This window comes from Amblyomma mixtum, chromosome 10 (assembly GCF_055824585.1).
Source record: "Amblyomma mixtum isolate Tamu chromosome 10, ASM5582458v1, whole genome shotgun sequence".
NCBI classification, from domain to species: Eukaryota; Metazoa; Arthropoda; class Arachnida; order Ixodida; family Ixodidae; genus Amblyomma; species Amblyomma mixtum.
This window is the reverse complement of record NC_143021.1, coordinates 3,124,495-3,143,387: the sequence shown is the minus strand read 5'-3', so window position 1 is coordinate 3,143,387 and position 18,893 is coordinate 3,124,495. Positions and strand designations below refer to the sequence as shown.

General features: G+C 53.6%; 1 protein-coding gene across 1 annotated transcript in view; it reads right to left on the bottom strand.

Moving 5' to 3' along the window:
* The window catches only part of LOC149324996 (chitinase-3-like protein 1), a 300,609-nt gene that overhangs the window by 223,875 nt on the left and 57,841 nt on the right, over positions 1–18,893 (bottom strand). The window lies entirely within an intron of this gene.

The window sequence follows — 18,893 nt, the reverse complement described above, 5'->3', positions numbered from 1 at the left end:
GACCTGTGATGCCGCGGAAGGTGCTAAATATCGCTAGCTTGCGACAGGCCACCATTGGAATATGAACTTGGCAACGTTTCACGCTAGAACCTTATCTAGTGAGCTAGCCAGCAGTGCTGCTCGAGGAAATAACGGGTATTAAATGTGATTCGTCAAGGCGTGAATGTTGGTTATCCATGAAAGCAGCTAGCTGCTCACTCTGAACTAGTTAAGCGTGATATAGCCTTCACTGCCATAAGAAATGCCCTCAGCAGATCTTGTCACCATGAACTGAAAGCCAGCTTTGATGCCCAGCTAGTACGGTTCAGGTGGGCAGTGTTCCCCGAGCACCTTCTTCGCAGCCTGTCTGAAGAGATTTTGGCCGAATTGCGTGGTGGACTAACCACAAAAGAAAAGGAAAAAGGTCCGATGGTGGTGGTTCCCTACGTCCGTGCGTTTGTTCACAAGCTGAAGAAGATTGGCGCAAGGTTTGGTGTTCGAGTGGTCTTTTCTGCACTGCACAAGCTGGCCGGGTTGTGCAAACTAGTAAACAGAAGTGAACGTAAGAAGGCGGAATGTCGAAAAAAGCACCAGACTCGTTTTGTGCCGTGTGAGGAAGGTGTGGTATATGACATCCTGATTTCATGTGACTGGTCGTACATCGGCCAAACCGGCCGTTGTGTTAATGACCATGAGAGAACACGCCGCCTCGATGAGGTCGTTGGTGCCCAAGCCCAGCTCCGCACCCGCATGTCAAGATTACCAACGCAGCAATAACAGGACAAACTATTTCAAGTGCATCACCTGTGGACGGACGCGGAATGACCGCCTAAGGGAGCGGGCTGAGTTATTAAGGACTTTGGCCCCCAAGAGCAACCTCACGCTGCACTGCCATGATTGCCACGAAGGCGAGGCCTGCGTCATTGCGAGGTCTTCAAAAATCATAGGGTTCAACTCAGGTGAGAAATGACAGAAGCCTTCGCAATCAGCAAAAGAGGCAAATAATGTTTTAGTGCTCCCTCTGCCACTCTGCTGGCTAAAAGAATGGCCTTCTAAGATAGCTCTTAACTTTTGACTGCCGCGTTTGCGGTTCTTTGCTTTCTTTGGTTATGTATGCAACCTTTCCTATTTGTTGCCTCGCTGCAATAAAACCTTGTTGTTTGTAGCGCTCTTGTTATGTCCTCTTTCTGTCGTCCTGTTTCGTCGGCTAGCTCTTTTCATTAAATGGAAAGTCATAAGGCTTAGTGCAGTTAGGAGTACAGGTGAGGCGACACAGTACTAAAGGGCGACCACATACTATGCTATCGCGGATTAGCATACAGACGAGAACTAGGTGTGAGATTTCTCATTAATCAGTATATAGCTGGCAACGTAGAGGAGTTCAGTAGTATTAACAAAAGGGTGGCAGCCATCGTAATAAGGCCTTATAAGGTCTTAATAAGGTACAAGCTAAAAGTAAAGCAGGCCAACGCGCCGAAATCCAGTCATGATAACCATATCGTTGGAACCATTTATGAAGACGTGCAACCGGTAATGAACAATGCAAAATTACAGTACAATATAGTGATGGGTGACTTAAATGTGAAGGTAGGCAAGGAGCAGGCTGGCGATTAGGCAGTCGGCGACAATGGGATAGGTTCTAGGAACCGAATGCGATAGTTGAGCTCGGAGATAGAAATCATTTACAGATCATGAATAACTTCTTGTGGAAACGAGAAAAGGAAGTAGACGTAAAAGAGTCTCGACAGTGAGACTAAATGCGAAAGCATCCGCACAGGGTGTTCGACTATGCCGATTGCTACTCTAGTGCAGTGGCCAGCTAGGCTGATTTGTTCGAGCCGGCAGAATGGGAGCAGAAGACGACGATACCCACACCCAGCGCGAGAGGCTGGCAGTTAAAGCGCGCGGGGTGTTGTGCTACGCGATGGCTCAGGGCTATAAAGAAGTGGACAGCGAAGCTGATGTGCTCGCGCAGGCCGAATGGAAGCTGAAGAAGACGGCGATACCCACACCCAGCGCGAGAGGCTGGCAGTCAAAGCGCGTGGGGTGTTGTTCTCGCGACTGCACTGCGGACTCGCCAATCCCAAAGAAGGCCATCGCTGTACCCCTAAATGTACCCCTAAATACACCCTAAATGTACCCCTAATGTACCCCTAAATGTACCCTAAATGTAATGCGCCAAATTCCAGAGACAGCAGCTGCAAGAGAAGCCTCAGCAGGAAAAGGTCACCATCACGTGAGCGAGTCAGCTGGCCTGATGCAGCTAAAGGGCACAATATAAGGCATCATGGGAAGTAGCGGGGCCAGTTGGTTCATTTTTCAACTTAAAACAGTGCGCATGGACAGGACACAGTCAAGAAACACACAGACACAGCACTGACTGACAACTGAGGAATTTACTGCTTTGCTTGCAATAAATACAGAAAGTATCGTCTAAAATACAAAGAAAGCCTTGAAATCGTCATTTTGTCACTTCTGTCGTCATTGCTTGTCCAGATAACCCATTTCTTTTTTCGTCAACGTTAGTGATGGTGTGCTTACGCAGGTGGAACGATTCTTCTGAATGATGAACGCTTCGTATATCTCTCGCATGAGCTTTCGGGGGTATCTTCTCAGAATCTTGCAGCGTCGAAAGTGTGGAATGCATTCGCAGTCCGACACGTGTCCCGCTAGCTTGCTGCCATATCCTTTTTCGATGTTGCCGACGTGTTCCATGAGACGTATGTTGACGCAGCGTCCTGACTGCCCAACATATGACGCCCCGCATGACAAGGGGATCTTATAAACTACATCACTGTCGCATTCGGTGAATTTGTCTTTGTGCTTTGTTTTACAACGTGCTGTTTTTTCAGCGCCTTGGTTGACCATTTTGCACAACTTGGATAATTTGCTGGGCGCATTGAAAACTAAGTCCACTCCAGCTCGCGCCACCACTTTCTTTAGTGCGTGGCTGACACCGTGGACATATGGCATGACGGCTACCTTCCGCTCTACTTTTTGAGGCTTCTTGGGGTTCGGTCGCCGGAACTCTTTCAGTAACTTGAAGCCAAGGCTACAGATGAGGTCGTCCGGGAAACCAGCTTCACGTAACCGTGTCAGCTGTGTCTGGACGCTTTGCTGCTGACGGTGAATGCAGGATCTATTCACGGCACTCCTCAATGCGCCTGTGGCCACAGCTCTTTTTACCAGTTTCGAGTGCGCCGATGAATATGGTAGCAGGCCTTTTTTTGACCGCGGTGCATAACACCAGCACAGATGGGCTTCTTCGACGAATAGTCGTAGATCAAGGAACTGAAGCTGATTCTCCGTCGGTAATTCTTTGGTCAGTTCAAGGTCAGCAAGACCTTCACAGAAGATCTTGAAGATGCCGTCGACAACGTCCTTGTGCTGCTCCTGGTTTGGAAGCTTGTGGATAACAAGGAAGTCGTCCACAAACCGGAATGTCCTCACGACAGTGGTATTAGCCAGAGTTTCTTGTAGTTGACGGTCTCGGCGAGCTAGCAGAAGGTCACTGAGAATTGGTGCAACGCACGAACCAATGCATACGCCTTGCCGTTGGATGTATAGGTCATCATTATGCTTTACAAATGTCGAACGTAGATAGAAGGCCAGCAACTCAAGGAATCTATCCGCATTGATTCCGCATTCATTCTGGAACCTTACAGTTCCCATGGCATCGATTCCTTCTCTCACTGTCTCAAACAAGGCAGCATGTGGCAGAGTGTAATAAAGATCTTTGATGTCTATTGAGAAGACACTCACTTTTTCCTGGCAGCCGTTCATGAGAAATGCGGAAACTTCTTCTGCCTTCTTGACAAGGAAAGGGTCTTCGACGGCGAGGAAGGAGAGCGATTCTTGCAGGTATCGTCCCAAGGGTTGCTGCCACGTTCCTCTTTCAGACACAATTACTCTGAAAGGGCAGTCATCTTTGTGGGTTTTTGCCGTGAAGAAGGCATTCAGGCATAAGCCCTCACTGTTCTTCACAGCTAGTCCTAGTTTTGTCAAGTTGTTGGCTTCACACAGTTTTAGGGCTTCGTTCCTTACTTTTTGGGGTTTAATCTTGTTCAGTTTGCGGAAGTTCTTTGCGATGGCCTCGCTTGCCTTCTCGCCAAAGGAAGCTGACGACATGACGACAAATCCTCCTTCTTTATCCGACAATAGAAGGCTGAGGTCCGCCTCCTGTAAAGACTTGGCCGTCTTGTCAAGGCGTGGACTTGAACTGGGACCGAAGTTTTGCATGGAACCTCGTCTGGACAAAGTTCAGCTGCTCTCCTTTGTGAGGAGTAGTGCCGGCAAAGGAGATGATGAAGAAGTAAGCAGGTGCATAAGCGAAGGGGTAGACGTTTTAAGTCGAGCCTCGAAGAAAAGAGCCTTTCCACGCCTTGACAAGACGGCCAAGTCTTTACAGGAGGCGGACCTCAGCCTTCTATTGTCGGATAAAGAAGGAGGATTTGTCGTCATGTCGTCAGCTTCCTTTGGCGAGAAGGCAAGCGAGGCCATCGCAAAGAACTTCCGCAAACTGAACAAGATTAAACCCCAAAAAGTAAGGAACGAAGCCCTAAAACTGTGTGAAGCCAACAACTTGACAAAACTAGGACTAGCTGTGAAGAACAGTGAGGGCTTATGCCTGAATGCCTTCTTCACGGCAAAAACCCACAAAGATGACTGCCCTTTCAGAGTAATTGTGTCTGAAAGAGGAACGTGGCAGCAACCCTTGGGACGATACCTGCAAGAATCGCTCTCCTTCCTCGCCGTCGAAGACCCTTTCCTTGTCAAGAAGGCAGAAGAAGTTTCCGCATTTCTCATGAACGGCTGCCAGGAAAAAGTGAGTGTCTTCTCAATAGACATCAAAGATCTTTATTACACTCTGCCACATGCTGCCTTGTTTGAGACAGTGAGAGAAGGAATCGATGCCATGGGAACTGTAAGGTTCCAGAATGAATGCGGAATCAATGCGGATAGATTCCTTGAGTTGCTGGCCTTCTATCTACGTTCGACATTTGTAAAGCATAATGATGACCTATACATCCAACGGCAAGGCGTATGCATTGGTTCGTGCGTTGCACCAATTCTCAGTGACCTTCTGCTAGCTCGCCGAGACCGTCAACTACAAGAAACTCTGGCTAATACCACTGTCGTGAGGACATTCCGGTTTGTGGACGACTTCCTTGTTATCCACAAGCTTCCAAACCAGGAGCAGCACAAGGACGTTGTCGACGGCATCTTCAAGATCTTCTGTGAAGGTCTTGCTGACCTTGAACTGACCAAAGAATTACCGACGGAGAATCAGCTTCAGTTCCTTGATCTACGACTATTCGTCGAAGAAGCCCATCTGTGCTGGTGTTATGCACCGCGGTCAAAAAAAGGCCTGCTACCATATTCATCGGCGCACTCGAAACTGGTAAAAAGAGCTGTGGCCACAGGCGCATTGAGGAGTGCCGTGAATAGATCCTGCATTCACCGTCAGCAGCAAAGCGTCCAGACACAGCTGACACGGTTACGTGAAGCTGGTTTCCCGGACGACCTCATCTGTAGCCTTGGCTTCAAGTTACTGAAAGAGTTCCGGCGACCGAACCCCAAGAAGCCTCAAAAAGTAGAGCGGAAGGTAGCCGTCATGCCATATGTCCACGGTGTCAGCCACGCACTAAAGAAAGTGGTGGCGCGAGCTGGAGTGGACTTAGTTTTCAATGCGCCCAGCAAATTATCCAAGTTGTGCAAAATGGTCAACCAAGGCGCTGAAAAAACAGCACGTTGTAAAACAAAGCACAAAGACAAATTCACCGAATGCGACAGTGATGTAGTTTATAAGATCCCCTTGTCATGCGGGGCGTCATATGTTGGGCAGTCAGGACGCTGCGTCAACATACGTCTCATGGAACACGTCGGCAACATCGAAAAAGGATATGGCAGCAAGCTAGCGGGACACGTGTCGGACTGCGAATGCATTCCACACTTTCGACGCTGCAAGATTCTGAGAAGATACCCCCGAAAGCTCATGCGAGAGATATACGAAGCGTTCATCATTCAGAAGAATCGTTCCACCTGCGTAAGCACACCATCACTAACGTTGACGAAAAAAGAAATGGGTTATCTGGACAAGCAATGACGACAGAAGTGACAAAATGACGATTTCAAGGCTTTCTTTGTATTTTAGACGATACTTTCTGTATTTATTGCAAGCAAAGCAGTAAATTCCTCAGTTGTCAGTCAGTGCTGTGTCTGTGTGTTTCTTGACTGTGTCCTGTCCATGCGCACTGTTTTAAGTTGAAGAAACAATATAAGGAACGCGCACAAAATCACCGAAGCCACGAAGAAAGACGATATAAACAAGATGCGAGAAGCCAACGAGACATTAAGACAAGAGAACGCGGCGCTGCGCACGACTATCAACAGCCTCACGAGAGAGATCACAGAGATCCGTAAGTTGCTGCCATGCAACAACGAGCCTCCACAGAGACTCACGCCAAGCACAAGCACGACTGACGAAACAACCATGAACACCCAGGAGACAGCCGTAGAGGAACCGGCACCTAAGAAGCGAGCCGTCGAGGCCACGCGCAAGCAAACAGAGAACAATCGAATCGACAACCCCGAGGCCAAATTCGAAGCGACGTTCACCAAACTCGAACAACTAATCACAGCGAACATCGCAGCAGTGATAGCAATGAAACAAACAATGGAGACCTACCAAGCCGAGAACACGAACAGATTCGCCTACATCGAAAGGACCCTACAGCCGATAGTTAGCCACCCGACGTTTGCGCCCCTCTTCGCGCAACATCCACCCAACCAGGGAACCGCGTACACACCAACGCAACCATGGCTGCCAACGCAACAACAGCAGCAGCCGTAACAGCGTAGCAGTGGAACTGTCGCGGCCTCGGAAGGAAGAAGGCAGTCATCCAACAGCACATCGCACATGCCGCGCGCAAACCAGACGTGATCCTATTACAAGAAACACTCACCGACGCACCGTCCCTGCCCGGCTACAGAGTGCACAAGGGCCAGCCCGACGGGAGAGGCCTGTGCACCCTGGTTAGGAAGGGACTCACGTTCGTTGAGCACGAGCTGCAAAGCAATATCAAGATCGAGCACACACTCACCGAAATCATTCCGGGCAAGAAGAGAAAAGGAAGCATTTTTCTGCTCAACATATACAGCAACCCACCGCAGAGAAAACAGAGATTCAAAACAATTCTACACAGAGCCAGCACCGCGGCAGGCCGCAACACGCTAATCGTCTGCGGCGACTTCAACGTGATGAACCCAGCCTGGGGCTACAACAAGTACACAGCAAAGGGCCGCGACCTGTACCAAGACGCCATGGAACTCGACTTCACCCTCATCACGGACCCGGCGCACCCGACGAGAATCGGTAACTCTGTGTCCCGGGACACCACTCCGGACCTCACGTTCGTCAAGAACGACGTCCGGGGCGCGATCACCTGGCGAAACACGGGAACCGACCTCGGCAGCGACCACACCATCGTGGAAATCAGCATACCGGAACACAATGACACCAGCATCAAAACAGAGATGGGTAGACTGGGATGCCTTCCGAGACGCCAGAAGCCAGAAGACAGACGCTGACGGCGAGATCGAAGACATAGAAACGTGGACGGCCGAAATCACCAAGAGCGTACGCGACGCGACCAAAGAAATTGAAACGGACGCTGCGATTGATGAAGTAGACAGCCGGCTAGCGCATCTCATCGAAGCCGAGCAGTCAATACTCAGTCGCTGGGAGAACCAACGGCTCAACCGCAGACTCAGAAAGAAGATGGCGGAGGTCAACCGAGCGATTGAGGAGCACTGCCGCGCTCTATGCACGCAACAGTGGATCGAGATCTGCAACGCGGCAGACGGGCAGATGCATAGCGGCAAGACGTGGAACCTGCTGCGGCACCTGCTGGACGAAACCAAGACCAAGTCGCACCAAAGGGACAGACTCGCCAAGCTCATACATCGGGCGGCCTCGGTACACGGCGCCGATGAAGTCACCAGGCACATCAATCACCTCAAGTCACCTGCCCACTACGCCCACCGAACAACACGCGCCGAACGGCGGCCTACTCAACGCGAAGCTCGATCGTGACATCGACGTCGAGGAGGTCCGCGCGGCCCTGCACGCCCTCAACAGCCGGTCGGCAGCTGGCCCGGACCTCGTCACGAACAAGGCGCTCAAGAACCTCGACGACGGCTCGATTGAGAACCTCGCAAAATACTTCAACAAGTGCTGGAGAGCGGCCGCGCTACCAAAGCAGTGGAAGACAGCCAAGACTATCCTGATACCCAAGCCGGGGAAGCCACCGGACACGGACAACCTTCGGCCCATCTCGCTAACGTCCTGCGTGGGCAAGGTGCTGGAGCACGTCCTGCTCAACAGGTGGCAAGACTACCTGGAACGAGAAGGGCTGTATCCGGCCACGGTGATCGGCTTTAGACAGCACCTCAGCACGCAGGACGCGATGCTGCAGCTCAAATACCAAATCATAGACAATGGCGGCAGCGCCCGCGACAACAAGGCAATCCTGGGTCTCGACCTAAAGAGCGCCTTTGATAATATGAAACACTCGGCGATTCTGTCCCAAGTCTCTAAGCTCAACATGGGCGAAAGATCCTACAACTACATCAAGGACTTCCTCACGGACAGGACCGCCCAGCTACGAGCAGGCGACCTACAAACGCAAGAGAAGAAGCTCGGAAGCACCGGCACACCGCAGGGATCGGTCATTTCGCCGATGCTGTTCAACCTGGTAATGATCGGAGTGGCCGAGAAGCTCGCGGACATCGAAGACGTCAGGCACACCATCTACGTGGACGATATCACACTGTGGGTGACCGGCGGCAGCGACGCCCACATCGAGGGCGCTCTGCAAGCCGCCGTCGACGCGATAGAAGAGCACCTGGAAGGCACCGGCTTGAGATGTTCGCCGAGCAAATAGGAGCTCCTCATACTCCCACCTACCAACAATGGCAGATGCAAGACCAGACAACGCGAATGCGAAAAAATCAGAATCGTAACCAAATCCGGCAACGTGATCCCCGAGGTCAGCAAAATCAGGATCCTAGGCATGGTCATCGAAAAGCATGGAAGAAACGGCGAAACCATCGCCCGTCTCACGGCAAAAGCGGCCAACGCTATGCGACTCCTCAGAAGAGTCACTTCCCGGAAGGATGGCATGACAGGGGAGAGCCTAATCAGGCTCGTCCAATCCATCATCAGCCACGTCGCGTACGTTGCAGCCTACCATAGATGGCTGCAACACGAACGCAACAAAATTAATGTAATCATCAGGAGAGCGTACAAGGCGGCGCTGGGCCTGTTCGAGGCCACGAGCACGACCCGCCTCTTACAACTCGGGATCCACAACACGCTCGAAGAAATAGCCGAAGCGCAACGGACCTCTCAACTGGAGCGGCTGTCCACGACCAAAGCCGGGAGGAAGATACTGGACGACCTGGGAATAGGACACTCGAACGACGCGGAGACGAAGCTCCCCGTCCCCGAAGAGGTCCGACGCCAGACCAGAATCGACCCCATACCCAAGAACATGAACCCCGAGTATAACAAACAAAGAAGAGCGGCGAGGGCCAACGCTCTCATCGACCTGCACGCCAACGACGAGCACGCGCGGTACGTGGACGCGGCCGAATACCAACGGAACGCATTCGCAGCGGTCGTCATAGAGGCGTCGACCGGCGCCACAAGGACGGCAGCGAGCGTGAGAGGCGCCGGAGCGGAACAAGCGGAGGAGGTGGCCATCGCCCTGGCCATCGCCGACACAGACTGCTCCACGGTGCTGAGTGACTCGAGACAGGCGGTGCGAAACTTCGCCAAAGGCCAAGTCTGCAGGGAGGCCGAGCGGGTACTACGAGCGACTAAACTGCAAGACAGAAGAGTAAGAATCAAGTGGTTTCCGGCGCACGCGGGCGACGCGTCGGAACGCAGTGCAAACCACAATGAGACGGCACACGCAGCGGCGCGAGCGCTAACCAACCGCGCACTGGCAACACACCGTCCGACGTGGTTCGGAGCCAAGGACCGCATGATCGATTACAGCGAAATCACCAAGGCCTACCGCCTGGCTCGCAGGACTCTCCCACCCCCGCACCCGAGGCTGAGTCGAGCGGAGGCGGTACTACTGAGACAGCTCCAGACCGGATCGCTACCGAGCCCGGGACTGATGCATCGCATGTACCCCGAGACCTACCCGACCGATACGTGTAGAGTCTGCCGGAGGGAGCCAGCAGATCACACGCACATCTTGTGGGACTGCATCAGAAATCCAAAGGAATCAAGATCAGGAACAATCCCGCCGCGGCTGGAGGCAGCCGCGAAGAGCAACGACCATGACCAACAGCTATGGGCCATCCAGCAGGTCCTCGGGGCGCTCGAAAGGCAGGGACCCAGCGAGCCGGCAACGGCGAGCGGAGACCCGCGCCGAGTAACGGCAGCCTCGTAGACGATGTAGGCCCTCGTCGGGGCGCGCGAGCGCCCAACTGCAGGCACAAATAAAGTTTACTCCAATCCAATCCAATCAGTGCTATAAAGAAGTGGGCAGCGAAGCTGATGTGCTCGTGCCGGCCGAATGGAAGCTGAAGAAGATGACGATACCCACACCCAGCGCGAGAGGCTGGCAGTCAAAAGAGCGCGGGGTGTTGTGCTACGCGACGGCTCAGTGCTATAAAGAAGTGGCCAGGGAAGATTATGTGCTCGTGCCGGCCGAATGGAAGCTGAAGAAGACGACGATACACACACTCAACGCGAGAGGCTCGCAGTCAAAGAGCGCGGGGTGTTGTGCTACGCGACGGCTCAGTGCTATAAAGAAGTGGCCAGCGAAGCTGATGTGCTCGTGCCGGCCGAATGGAAGCTGAAGACGACGATACCCAGACTCAACGCGAGAGCCTGGCAGTCAAAGCGCGCGGGGTGTTGTGCTACGCGACGGCTCAGTGCTAAAAGAAGTGGCCAGCGAAGCTGATGTGCTCGTGCCGGCCGAATGGAAGCTGAAGACGACGATACCCAGACTCAACGCGAGAGGCTGGCAGTCAAAGCGCGCGGGGTGTTGTGCTACGCGACGGCTCAGTGCTAAAAGAAGTGGCCAGCGAAGCTGATGTGCTCGTGCCGGCCGAATGGAAGCTGATGAAGAAAATACTCGGATCCAGCGCAAGAGACGGCCAGTTTAGAGGGCGGGGTGCTGTGCTACGCGACGGCTCAGTGCTAAAAGAAGTGGCCAGCGAAGCTGATGTGCTCGTGCCGGCCGAATGGAAGCTGATGAAGAAAATACTCGGATCCAGCGCAAGAGACGGCCAGTTTAGAGGGCGGGGTGCTGTGCTACGCGACGGCTCAGTGCTAAAAGAAGTGGCCAGCGAAGCTGATGTGCTCGTGCCGGCCGAATGGAAGGTGATGAAGAAAATACTCGGATCCAGCGCAAGAGACGGACAGTTTAGAGGGCGGGGTGCTGTGCTACGCGACGGCTCAGTGCTGAAAGAAGTGGCCAGCGAAGCTCATGTGCTCGTGCCGGCCGAATGGAAGCTCATGAAGAAAATACTCGGATCCAGCGCAAGAGACGGCCAGTTTAGAGGGCGGGGTGCTGTGCTACGCGACGGCTCAGTGCTAAAAGAAGTGGCCAGCGAAGCTGATGTGCTCGTGCCGGCCGAATGGAAGCTGATGAAAATACTCGGATCCAGCGCAAGAGACGGCCAGTTTAGAGGGCGGGGTGCTGTGCTACGCGACGGCTCAGTGCTAAAAGAAGTGGCCAGCGAAGCTGATGTGCTCGCGCCGGCCGAATGGAAGCGGATGAAGAAAATACTCGGATCCAGCGCAAGAGACGGCCAGTTTAGAGGGCGGGGTGCTGTGCTACGCGACGGCTCAGTACTAAAAGAAGTGGCCAGCGAAGCTGATGTGCTCGTGCCGGCCGAATGGAAACTGATGAAGAAAATACTCGGATCCAGCGCAAGAGACGGCCAGTTTAGAGGGCGGGGTGCTGTGCAACGGCGACAGCGCAGAGCTATAATGAAATGGCCTGCTAAACTGATCTGTTGCGCCGGCTGAACGGGAGCTGACAGAGACGCTGATACCAAGACCAAGAGCAAGAGACTGCCAGTTAAAACGCACGAGTTGCGGTGCTGCGGCCAAGGCGCAGTGCTATAACGAAGTGGCCGGCGAAGCTGATCGGTTCGCGCTGGCTGAAGGAAGCTGACGAAGACGACGCAGCATGTGAGACTGGAGGTTAAGCGCATGACGTATTCTGGTGCGGGTGTGCGGCAGTACTATGAAGAGGAGGCCAGCGAATCTTATCTGCTGGCGCCGGCCGTATGGAAGCTGTTGAAGTCGACAATGCCCTTACCCAGTGCGAGAGACTGCCAGTTAAAGCGCGTGGGGTTCTGTGCTGGAAAAAAGGGCGCTCTGATATAATGAATTGGCTATGTAACCTGATCTGTTCGCGCCGTATAAAGACGATACCCAGACCCAGGGCGAGAGAATGCCCGTTAAAGCGTGCGGGGTGCTGTGCGGCATCGATTGCCCAGTACTATAATGAATTGCCTGCCTAAGCTGATATGTTCGCGCCCTATGAAGACGATACCCAGACCCAGGGCGAAAGATTGCTAGGTAAAGCGCGCGGGGTGTTGTGCTGCGGTGATGGCGCAGTACAATAATGAATTGGCTATCTAAGATGATCTGTTCGCGCCGGCTGAAGACGATGACACCCAGACGCAGGGCGAGAGACTGCCAGTTAAAGAGCGCGGGCTGTTTATTTATTTATTTGATTTGATTTGTTGGGGTTTAACGTCCTAAAGCGACTGAGGCTATGAGCGACGCTTATTTATTTATTTATTTATTTGAACATACTGCTAGCCTCACATTTGAGGCCGTCGCAGAAAAGGGACATCATGTACGTTAAAATAACCCAGTTCAAGTAAGGGCAAACACAAAGGTGACCGTAGTCCAGCAAGGCAATATGCATTATACAAAAGCTAAAAGAGAATAGCAAAACAGGAGCAAATAGCATATTTGAGGACTTAGGCACGTGAAAGAAAAAAAACTAAACAAGAAAAAAAAACAACCGCAGTATCAAAAATGCAGACAAGTTATAGGCAGCAAGAAATGAAACAATAGCTGCTGACTATAAGGAACTATGGAATAATATGTTGGCTCCCCTTCCGCAAACAATACATAGAAAAATTAGAGGGCGTACAGCGAAAAGCGGTCAGATTTATTTTTAACAAATATCGCCGTCACGACTTCCCTACACAGCTCTTAAGAAAAGCCGACCTTCCCACTATACAAAACCGAGTCAGACTACGGCGCCTCAAGTTTCTTTTCCTTCTGCTTAATGGCGGCATGAAAATCGATACGAGTAAGTACTTATAAAGTCAAACATACGCATTACCAGAACAACACACCAAAAGCACTTAACCGAGTACAGATTTCACAATGATATATTTACAAAAGTATCTTCTGGCGGGCTAGTTCACGTACTTTTTCTTCCCACAAGCAATCCGTGAGTGGAATAGTCTGCCTTGCGATGCTGTCAAGTACAGCGCACCAGCATCGCAGTCGGTATTGCAAAACAAAGCGTGATATGTTGGCGATGAAATCTTCGAGTGCTAAGCAGTTGACAGCATCGCAAGGCAGACTATTCCACTCACGGATTGCGTGTGGGAAGAAAGAGTACCTGAATATATTGCCGCGTCTACAACAATAGCCGCTCGGCGGCTGTTCGGCACGCAGCTCGTGCGCCACGCGGTTCGCTGCTGAAGAAGACGAAGCTCGGCGTTCCATCCTGGCCGTCACGGTGTGCGCTGGCATCATCTCGGTGTTGGCGTTCCTCTGCCGTCTGGACGCGGCGCTACCTGTACCAACTGCTACGTGACACTGGTGGAGGTGCGGGCTCGACGTCCCATGTCCAACACCTCTTCAGACAGCCGCTCATCGAGTCCCAACCAGCTACCCCTTGTCTGCACGCCCGTTCACCGCAGCAGCCGCCGCCTCCTGGGACTGGTCCCAGAGTTTGGTCTCCTCCCAAAAGAGGCACGCACTCATCGACCTGGTGAGCATACCACCATGGCTCAGGCTAGCGCTTCACACTTGACGCTCCAGCAACCCCGCGTGCCAGCCAGCTTCCATGGCGTCACTTTCGAAGACGTTGAAGACTGGCTTGACCAGTTTGAGCGGGTTGCCGATTTCAACCAATGGAGCCCTGCGCAGAAGCTGCGGAACGTGTATTTCGCCCTCGAAGACGGAGCCAAGATTTGGTTCGAGAACAGGGAGGCCGATCTCCAAAGCTGGGATACCTTCCGCCAGCAGGTCCGGGACACCTTTGCTAGCACGGACCGCCGGGATCGTGCGCGGCGCCTCCTGGACGCTCGCGTCCAAAAGCCTAATGAGACCGTTGCCATGTTCGCCGAGGACGTGACCCGTCTTTGTCGGCGCGCTGACCCAGATATGGCGGAGTCCGCGAAGCTCCGCCACCTGATGCAAGGTGTGAAGGACCAACTCTTCGCTGGTTTGGTCCGGAATCCCCCGCAGACGGTAGCCGACTTCATCAAAGAGGCGACCGCCATTGAGCGGGCTTTGCATCAACGCTGCCGCCGAAATGACTCCTTGTGCGGTGAGCCAAGCGCCAGTGCGGCTTCTTTGAGCGTGTCCAGCGACAATGCGTCGCTGCGTGAGCTCATACGCGCGGTGGTCCGTGAAGAGCTGCAGAAACTGAACCTTGCCTCGTCTGATCCGACGGCTGCGGCTCTTACCGAGGTTGTGCGCGGCGAGATTCGCCAAGCATTTTCACCGCCTCCTCCAGTCATTGCGGAGCCACGCCCCATGAGCTCCGCCGCGGCTCTCCGTTCCGAGTTGCCACCTGTGCAACGCTTGCCGTGCCACCCGCCGCCGCCAACCGCTCCGCCACCGTCATTCTACCAGCGGCCTCAGCGAGGACCTGCCATGCGTCCACCGGCCCGGAAGGCGGCTGTTTGGCGCACTTCTGATCAGCAGCCGCTCTGTTACCATTGCGGGGAAGCCGGCCACCTGTATCGCCGTTGCCCATACCGTGAAATCGGCCTCCGGGGTCTCCCACGTGACGCTCCTTGTCCCCGTTTCGGTGAGCGACCCCACGAAATAGAGGAGTACCTTGCTGCCCATGACACCACCTCTAACCGCCGACCCCGATCTCCGTCTCCCGCACGCATCACGTCGCCCAGCCGCCAGGCTTTCTCAGATGGATGCGGGGCCGGTCTCCAAGCCCGCGCCGGGGAAACTGAAAGCGGCGACCTCAGGGGGGAAGGTTGCTGACAGCGGATATAACGAAGACCCCCGAACGCCGCCGGAGCGCGATGCCGAGATCCCGATGCCGCCGCAGCCCGATTCTGTGACACCGAGTTTCACTGACACCGATGCAGTTAGCGCCGACCTCCGCATTCACGTTGACGGGCACCCAGTGATACAGGCGCGGACGATACAGGCGAGTTAGTCGATACAGGCGCGGACGTTTCGATAATAAGCAAGCAGCTCGCGGATCGCCTCAGCAAGGTAAAGACAGAATGGGATGGTCCTCAAATTCGTACTGCTGGCGGTCACCTCATGACGCCTGTCGGAAGATGCACTGCTCGAGTCACCATTGCCAATTCTGCTTTTGTTGGCACTTTTGTTGTTCTGCCGCACTGCTGCAAAGACCTGATCCTCGGAATGGGCTTCTTGCGTGAGCATGGTGCCATCATAAACCTTCCTGATCGTCTGGTAACATTTTCGACCCCTGGAACGATTTCAGCCGACACCGAACCACGCAGAGTGGCCTTGCGCATAATCGACGCCGATGTGACCGTGCCTCCGCGATCCTGTGCCCTCGTTACCGTCATTTGTGACGACCGGTGCAGTGCTGACGGCGTAGCAGAACAGAACACTGCGCTTGTGCTCTCTCATGGGGTCTGCATCGCCAGAGGTATCGTCACGCTACGGAACGGCCTGGCAGATGTCCTTCTAACGAATTTCGGGACCGAACGGCAACACATCGCCAAGGGCACTGCGGTCGCATACTTCGAGGGCATCGCCAAAATTAACGACTGCCTTGCCCCCCAGAGCGAAACGTCCAATTCTTGCACACCTCAGCTGATCCTCGACGTGAACCCAGGCTTACCCCTAGCCGATAGGGAGAGCCTAGTCGGCCTACTGCATCAGTTCCAAGACTGTTTCTCGTCTACGTCGGCAGTCAAACAGACGCCTCTCGCTAAGCACCGCATCATTACGGACTGCAGTACCCGACCAATTCGGCAAAACCCATACCGTGTCTCACTGCGGGAGCGTGAAGCCATAGCTGAACAAGTCAAAGAGATGCTGCAGGATGGTGTTATTCAGCCGTCGAGGAGCCCGTGGGCTTCGCCTGTGGTTTTGGTTAAGAAGAAGGATGGTAGTCTGCGATTTTGCGTTGACTACCGGAAGCTTAACCAGGTTACCAAGAAAGACGTCTACCCGTTACCACGCATTGACGACTCTCTTGACCGGTTGCGGCACGCGCGCTACTTTTCTTCGCTGGACTTAAAAAGTGGTTACTGGCAGATCGAAGTTGACGAGCGGGATCGCGAGAAGACAGCGTTCGTGACGCCGAATGGCCTTTATGAGTTCAAGGTCCTTCCTTTCGGTTTGTGTTCAGCTCCGGCAACATTTCAGAGCATGATGGACGCTGTTTTGTCGGGCCTGAAATGGCAGACGTGCTTGGTATACCTGGACGACGTTGTTGTATTTTCGCCAACGTTCGAAGAACACCTCCAGCGCCTCTTGACCGTGCTACAGGCTATACGATCTGCCGGCCTGACGTTGAAGCACGAGAAATGCCACTTTGGTTATGAGGAGCTCCTTTTCCTGGGCCATGTCGTCAGCCATCGTGGAGTCCGGCCGGATCCTGCTAAAACAGCTACCGTCGCCAACTTTCCCACTCCTTCGGACAAGAAAACGGTCCGGCGTTTTTTGGGCCTTTGCGCGTATTACCGGCGGTTCATTGCCAACTTCTACCGACTTGCTGCACCGTTGACGCATCTTACAAGAGAGGACGTCCCATTCACGCGGACAGAACAGCAGCAGCAGGCATTTGATGAATTACGGCGACGCTTGCAAACCACGCCTGTCCTTGGTCATTTCGATTCTCGTGCGGAGACTCTCGTCCACACAGATGCCAGCAACGTGGGTCTCGGTGCTGTACTCGTCCAGTGGCAGGACGGCGCTGAGCGTGTAATAGCATACGCCAGCCGGACTCTGTCTTGTGCTGAATCTAATTATTCCACGACCGAAAAAGAATGCCTTGCCGTGGTATGGGCTGTGACAAAATTTCGACCTTACCTGTACGGCCGGCACTTTCAAGTTGTAACCGACCACCATTCTTTCTGCTGGTTGACGAACTTACGGAATCCCTCTGGCCGCCTTGCGTGTTGGAGCTTACGCCTTCAGGAGGTTGACATGTCCATCGTGTATAAATCAGGGCGCCAGCACAACGATGCCGACTGCTTGTCCAGATATCCAGTCGAGGCTGCGCGCGACGACGACGAACCGGACTTTCCTCTCATCGCAGCCGTAGACGCAGCGACTATTTCCAGTCAGCAACGTGAGGACCCGGCGGTGAAACCTCTCATCGACTTCCTGGAAGCAGGTACCGAGGAGGTTCCCCCGCCCTTCGCAAGAACCCAGTCCTTCTTTTGTCTGCGCAACAACGTGCTGTACAAAGCCAACTTTTCTCCAACCGGAAGCGACTACCTCCTCGTCGTTCCAGCGAATCTCCGTGAAGAAATCTTGCAGGCGTGTCACGACGAGCCCACCGCAGGTCACCTCGGCTACGCCCGCACTCTGGCTCGGATCAAAAAGAGCTATCACTGGCCTAAGCTTGCGGCGACTGTACGACACTATGTGCGCACGTGCCGCAATTGTCAACGACGAAAAACACCCCCTGTCAAGCCAGCTGGACTTTTACATCCCGTTCAAGTGCCCAGGCTCCCGTTTGAGCAAGTTGCCATAGACCTTCTCGGCACTTTTCCAACTTCATCTTCGGGAAACCGGTGGATTATCGTCGCTAATGATTACCTTACGCGCTACGCTGAAACCAAGGCCCTCCAGCGCGGCACAGCAGCCGAGGCTGCGAAATTTTTCGTGGAACGCATCGTCCTCCGGCATGGCGCTCCAGCACTAATTATCACGGATAGAGGCACCGCTTTCACTGCCAAACTCTTGGAATCCCTCATGCGGCTGAGTGGCACTACTCACAGGAAAACAACCGCCTACCATCCCCAGACGTATGGCCTGACCGAGCGCCTCAACAAAACTCTCGTAGACATGCTGTCCATGTATGTTGACGTTGAGCATCGATCTTGGGACGATATCCTGCCATATATTACTTTCGCGTATAACACGGATCAACAGGAAACCACGCGGAGGACGCCCTTCTGTCTGTTGTACGGCCGCGAAGTGTCGACAATGTTGGAAGCAATGCTGCCCCATGATGGCCGCGACCCCGACGTTGGCGCCGAGGAGTTCACGCTTCGCGCAGAAGAAGCTCGACAACTTGCAAGAGTGCGCATCCTGAACCAACAAGACCGTGACGCCCGACTTTACAACCGCCGCCACAGACTGATGACGTTCGCCCCGGACGACAAAGTGTGGGTATGGACCCCCAATCGACGCCGTGGCCTTTCCGAAAAACTGCTCAAGCAGTATTTCGGCTCCTACCGAGTTCTCCGTCAGCTAAGCGACGTAACCTATGAAGTTCTCCCTGATGGGGCTTCCCGGACTACTCGCCGTCAGCAGAGACCAGAGATTGTTCATGTAGTGCGGATGAAGCCCTATTTTTCGCGAGACATTCAGTGACTAAGTGCTGTGCGTTACTCTGTTTTTTTTTGTTTCGTTCTCCCTATTTTCTTGTTACAGCATCGGGCCG